This window comes from Marmota marmota, unplaced genomic scaffold (assembly GCF_001458135.2).
Source record: "Marmota marmota marmota unplaced genomic scaffold, marMar, whole genome shotgun sequence".
Taxonomy (NCBI): domain Eukaryota; kingdom Metazoa; phylum Chordata; class Mammalia; order Rodentia; family Sciuridae; genus Marmota; species Marmota marmota.
The window spans coordinates 218,232-224,919 of NW_025999991.1; positions in this window are offsets into that span (position 1 = coordinate 218,232).

A 6,688-nucleotide genomic window follows, 5' to 3' on the forward strand; every position below is an offset into this window, starting at 1 on the left:
TATCAGAGCTTAATGGATGATTCTGGTGAGAGTTTGAAGACCTGATTGTTGATTAAGAATGTAGACTGTTCTCATGAGGTTTCAGAGGGAAATGAATATCCTGCTGGGCATTGGACTAGAAGCCACATATTTACATTCATGTCTACATGTTGCCCATGACCACAGAATTCTTAGGAGGCTGAACTTAAAGGTGATCAGCAAATTGATCTGGTGGAGGAAATTTCAACACAGCACAGCATTTAGGCAGTGGCATGGATATTGCTGGCAGTTTCTAGCTACATTTGCTGTGAGAATCAGGAACAGAAGGCAGAGCTGAAGGATTTTAAAAATTGCTGACCAGAAAAGTACATTTAAAACTGGGACCAAGGAAAGTGTGACTGTTAAGGAGATTATAGTCATTAAAGATTCAAAATGCTTTTCGAAGAAACAATAGGAAGGGTGGCTTAAGGGTATCTCCAGACATTGCAGATATTGACCACACACATCTCAGGGTCAAGGATATGGAAGAGAAAGTTTCTTTGAGAAGAGATTCTGGGGCATCCTACTCACCTGGGGGGTCTAGGAATTGTTTCACCATGCTGAACCACACAGGCAATCAGAATCCACCGCTGTCATAGTTCCAGGGGTTCCAGGTATTGCTCAAGCTAGCAGCAGAGCTTTGTATTCTTCATGTGGTGATGGTTCTGCAGGACCCCTGAGTTAAGGGGTCATGGAGGCTTCCACTGAGATTTCAGTGGGAGGCCAGGCAAAGTGTGGCAGGGTTGACATGCCTGTGGATTTCCCCTGAGTGAGCAATGCATGAAACTGTGAAGGTGACTCCATAGCTAGAATGGAGAGTCTAGGAATGAGGGATGCCCAGTAATGTGGCTCCTTTGTCAAGAAAAACTGCTAGTTTTGCACAGAGAGCCCTTGTGTGCTGTAAACAGCACGGTCAAAACGGCAGGGTGGCAAAAGCCCTTTGGATATCAGATCTCACCACCATGTGTCTCAGATATTGAAGGTTGTGCTAAAAATTTATTTATTTTTATTTTTTGGGTTTAGTTCTTGCTTCAATCCCTTCCTTTCATTCTGTGTACCTGTTCTTCCCTTTTGGAAGGGGAGTATTTACTCAGTGCCACTGTACACTGGATATATCTTTTATGGTTTAGATATTAGGTATCCACCAAAAGCTCATGTCTGAGACAATGTGAGAATATTTAGAGGTATATTGATTGATTGGGATATGAGAGTTTTAACATAATAAGTGCATGAATCCCCTAATATGGATCAACTGGGTGATGACTTTAGGCAGGTATGTTGTGGCTGGAGGAGGTGAGTCACTGGAGGCATATATATATTTTGTGAGCTGAGTTTGGTCTCTCCCTGCTTCCTAGTCCCAGATTCCATCTGTTTTCCTTCACCACACTTTTCTGCCATAATGTTCTGCTTCGAGCCCTGAAGAATGGAACCAGCCATCTAAGGACTGAGATCTCTGAAACCACAAGCCCCACAATAAACTTTTCCTCCTATAATTGGTTTGTCAGGTCTTTTCCCACAATAGTGAAAAGTTGACTCAAACAATGTATAACATGCATTTTTTCATTACAGGGCCAAGAGGATGCTTGGAGTCTCAGAGGAGACTTTGGACTTGATTTTGGGATAATGCTGGAACTTTTTAGACTACAGGACTCTTGGAGATGAGCTAAATGCATTTTGCATTGTGAGATGAACATGAGTTTTTGCCAACCATGGATATGAGATGTCTCCGTAAAACTCTTGTGTTAATGCAGGAGTGTTGAAATGTAAGAATGGATTGTGAGAGTTGTAATCTAGTCAGTCCATCCTAGTTTGAATGGACAGACTGGGTGGTAACCAGTTTGGGGAAAGACTGAAGATGCTGCATCATTGGGTGCCCTATTTCACCTTGAGCCCAGAGAAATGACCTCAGTCTTCTATGAACTAAGACATCTGAAACTGTGAGCCCCAAATAAACATTTCCTTCTGTTAGCGATTCTTACCAGGTCTTCTGTTTACATAAATGCAAAGCTGATATCACAACACAGTGTACATGCACCCCCCTCTACAAAGCACAATAGTAAGTCACACAGCATTGGTTCTGTCAGACACTTATCAGTATGCACTTCAAAGCCACCACAACCCTCCTTCCAGGTTGCTGATCCAATTAAAGAAAACAGTGTCAAATCCCATTGCAAAAAGAGTATGTTGGCTCAGATATTTTATTGCTACCATTTTTGAAAAACAGGATCAGCTGCAATTAACCATAGTAAATATAACTTCCACAACAGAGTGGAAATACNACTATATTGACATGAAATGCCATCTCAAGTGTATGGTATGTGATATTTTATAAACAGCCTACATTTGTCTTTTCCCACTTTTATTAAGGTGTTTGTTTCTTTTTCTTGAATTTTACGAGCTCTGTATATGATTAACGTCTAGTGAGCTGTTCAGAAACCCAAAGGAACATCATCAAAATATTGTTTTCTACCAACTGGGAACAATTCTGCCTCATGTAGAGAGCCCTTTGCCAGCTTTGGAATTCTGGTTCTATTTCCAAATTTCAGATGTGAAATCAAATTTTTCAGATGGGGTATTCTGGTGAATATGATTGATATTGGTGAAAGTCAAGGAAGAAATCTTCAATATTTTACAATCATGTTTAATTTTTACATGGATAACATTTGGGTCACCCAAATCAGGCTTGGGTAATATAAGTAAGTCTCTTGCATTGAAGAATAGAATCAATCCATGATGTCCTACTGAAAGTAAATGTGAATAAAATCAAGAATATGAATAAGCTAGTTTTCTTTCTTTTTCCTTCCTTCCTTTATTTACTTATTGTTTTGGCTATTTATTTATTCATCAGCTCCTGGGGGGTTTCCCCTGGTGGGATTGATCCATACCTAATTAGGGTTCTGGCAGCCATGCAGATCCATGAGGAGGATCTGGCCTTACCTGAGCTCCATTGGGAGTCTGCTGATGGGTGCATACAGTCCTGGGCCCTGCCTGAGTTCTGGAAGTGTCTGCCAGTGGACTGAGATAGTCCTGGGATGAGCTTCAAATCTGGTGAGGGTCTGCTGGTGGCTTGATGGACTCAGGCCTACCCTAGGTAAGGACACCCATGCAGTTGCAATAGGCTGATCTGGACAGAGCCTGAGCTCCAGAAGAGGTCATCCAGTGGTGGGATGGTCCTAGGCTTACCCTGAGCATGAGCTCAGGAGAGTTTGGCCAGGCAGATCAGATCTAGGCATAAGCTCCTGCAGTGGTTGGCTGGTTGGGGAATGGACCTGTGGCCATTCTGTGCCCAGGATTCCACTGCAGGTCATCCTCACAGATCTGGGGTGATCCTGAGCTCCAAAAGATGTCTGGCAATGAGAGGAGGAAGCACTGGGCTGAGCCTACGAACCACAGATGTCAGGTGGTGGCAGGTAGAACCAGGGCTTTCCCTGGGGCCTGGCTCCTGGGCAGAGCTTGAGGTCCAAGTGAGGTGTGCAGGTGGTGGGATGGAACCAGTCCTACACTTGCCAAGGTTCCCGTGCAGGTTGGAGAGGCAATCCTGAGCCAAGCCTAAGGTCCACCTGCTATCTAGTAGTGGAGAAATGAACTCAGGCATACTACTGGACTCCCACAGGTGTACTAGGATAATCTGGGCTGAGCCTAAGCTCCAGCAGGTGTCAGCAAGTGAGCAGAGGAAGTCCTGGCCCGGGCCTGAGTCTGGTGTGCATCTGACCATAGATAGAGGTGGTATTGGGCTGAGTCTAAGCTCCAGCAGGGATCAGACACTGGCGGGATGGCACTATGTCTATCCATGTGTGGGCTCCCAAGTAGGTTCACTAGGCTGATAGGAGAAGAGCCAGAGCTCCAGAAGGTGTCTGCCTGTGGGGTGAGGCTGTAGAGCGTGTGGCCTGAGCTCTACCAGGGGTCTACTTGTGGCAGTTAATCCCAGGCCTACCTTGGACCAGGCTCCCACACCTGTCAGCACTGCTGATCTGGGTGGGGTTGAACTTCAGTGACTGATTGTCAGTGGGTGGAGTCATTCATGGGCGGAGTCTGAGCTTTGGTGCCAGTCTCATGATGACTGGATCGACTTGGGCTACCCTGGGCTCCGGCTTTGTCTCCTGCCAGGACACCGAGTTGGATCTGGATAGAGCTGGAGCTCTGGTGGGATTCTGCAGGTGGCGGGATGGAACTGGGCCTCCCCTTGCACAGGGTCCTGCGCAGGTCAGCAAGGCCAATCTTGGCCATGTTTGAGCTCTGCCTGTGGGCAGAGACGGTCCTGTGTCTGGCCTGAGGGCTGCTTGGGGCCTGCTTGTGGCAGTTGGTCCAAGGCCTACCTTGGGAACCAGGTAGAACCAGCGCTTGCTTGCCTGTCAGAGGGAGTTCTGGACTGGGGCTGAACTTTGGTGACTGTCTGACAGTGGGCAGTCATTTCTGGGAGGAGCCTGAGCTCAGGTACCAGTCTGAAGGTGACTTGATGGATTTGGGCTACCCTAGGCTCTGCCTCTGTCTCCTACCATGTTGTCGAGTTGGATCTGGGCAGAGCTGGAGCTCTGGTGGGGGTCTGCAGCTGGCAGGATGGAGCTCAGCCTTCCCTTGCCTGGGCTCTTGTACAGGTCAGCAAGGAAAATATGGGCCATTTATGAGCAGCAGAGGATTGCCTGAGGGTGGAGGTGGTCCTGGGCCAAGCCTGAGCTCCAGCAGGGCTCAGACAGTGGAGGAATGGAACATTCCTAACATTTCCCTGGCTCTGGTGCAGATGGTCCAGCTAGACCTGGGGTGGGAATGAGCTCTGGAGAGTGTCTTGCCTGTGGGCAGAGTCGGTCCTGGGCCAAGCCTGAGCAGAGGTGGAGGTCTGGTGGTGGCCATATGTTCCCAGTGTTACCCTCTGCCAGGGCTCCTGTGCACATCTGCAAGGGTTAACTGGTTGGATGCTGAGATACAGCATTGTGTCAGCTGTTGGCAGGAGGGAACAGGATCTACCCTGTCAGGACTTCTCAGTGGATCAGCAAGGTGGATTGGGGCACAGATGGGCTCTGGCAGAGGTAGGCCTTTGGGCAGAGACTGTCTTGTTTCTGGCCTGAGCTCTGCTCAGGGCCTGCTTGTGGTACTTGGGTCCAGGCCTACCTTGGGCCAGGTTCCTGCACCTGTCAGCAAGGCTGATCTGGGTGGCTGCCAAAATGACTTTTGGCAGGGTAGGCCTTTGGGCAGAGACTGCTAGTCTCATGGTTACTGGATTGCCTTGGCCTACCCTGGGCTGGTACTTTATCTCCTGCCATATCATGGAGTTGGATATGGGTAGAGCTGGAGGTCTGGTGGGGTTTTGCATGTGGCCAGATGACATTGGGCCTATCTTTGCCTCTGCCTCCAAGCAGGTCAGTGAGGCCAATCTTGGCCGAATGTGAGCTCCACTTGTTGATCGGAGGTGGTCCTGTGTCTGGCCTGAGCTCTTCTTGGGGCCTACTTATTTCAGCTGGTATCAGGTCTACCTTGGACTAGGCTCCCATGCCTGTCAGTGAGGCTGATCTTGGTTGGGGCTGAAGTTTTGCAGCTGTCTGTCAGAGGGCAGAGTCGGTCCGGGGCAGAGCCTGAATCCCAATGCAAGCCTCTTGATGACTGGAAGGACAAGGGCAACCCTGGACTCTGGTTTTGTCCTTCCAGGTCTTTGAGTTGGATCTGGGCAGAGCTGGAGCTCTGGTGGGGTTCTGCAGGTGGTGGGTTGCAACAAGGCCTCCCATTGCCTGGGCTCCTGTGCAGGGTAGTGAGGCCAATCTGGGACTTGTATATGCTCTGGCAGGGTTCTGCCTGTGGCAGAGTCAGTCCTGTGCCAAGCCTGAGCTCTGGTCGTGGTGTGGCATTGGACATATGCTCCCAGGGCTACCCTCTTCCCGGGCTCCTGTGCACATCTACAAGGCTAATCTGGTGGGTGCCTGAGATACAGCAGGGGTCTGCTGGTGGTGGGATGGCCCAGGGCCTACTCTGGGCTTCAGCTATCACTCAGGTCGTCGAGGCTGAAATGGGCCAGGATTGGCCACCAGCAAGTGTTTGTTGGTAGGAAGTCTGTCCTGGTCCAAACCTGAGCTCTGGAGGTAGCTGCTGGAGGGTGGAGGCAGTCCTGAGCAGAACCTGGGCTCTGGTGCCAGTCTCAAGATGAGTGGATGGACTAGGGCTACCCTGGGCCCTGTCTCCTGTGCAGGTCCTCAAGGTGACTCTGGACTGGATCTGAGCTCCTGCAGTGGTCTGCTGGTGGGCAGAGGCAGTCATGGCCCGAGGCTCAGCTCTGGGGAGGGTCAGCCAGTGTTGGGATGGACCTGGACCTACCCTTTCCTGGGCTCCATGCAGGTTTGCGAGGCTGATTTGGGCAGAGCCTGAGCTCCAACAGGTGTCTGCCAGTGTGGGAAGGTGGTCCTGGGCCAGACCTGAGCTCGGTGCAGGTCTCCCAGTTGAGGGATGGACACTGGCCTACCCTGTGTCTGGCCTCCTGCCCAGGTCAGCGGGGGCAGATCTGGACTGTACATGAGCTCTGGTTGTTGTCTGCAGGTGAGTAGAAGCATTCTGGGCTGGGCCTGAGCATCCCACTGCAGCTCCAGTGCATCTGGGAAGGGCCTGAGCTCTGGTGGGTATCTCTGGACCTTTATTTTATTCATTTGTTCGTAGAAGGTACTGAGAGTCAAAACCAGTGCCTCACACA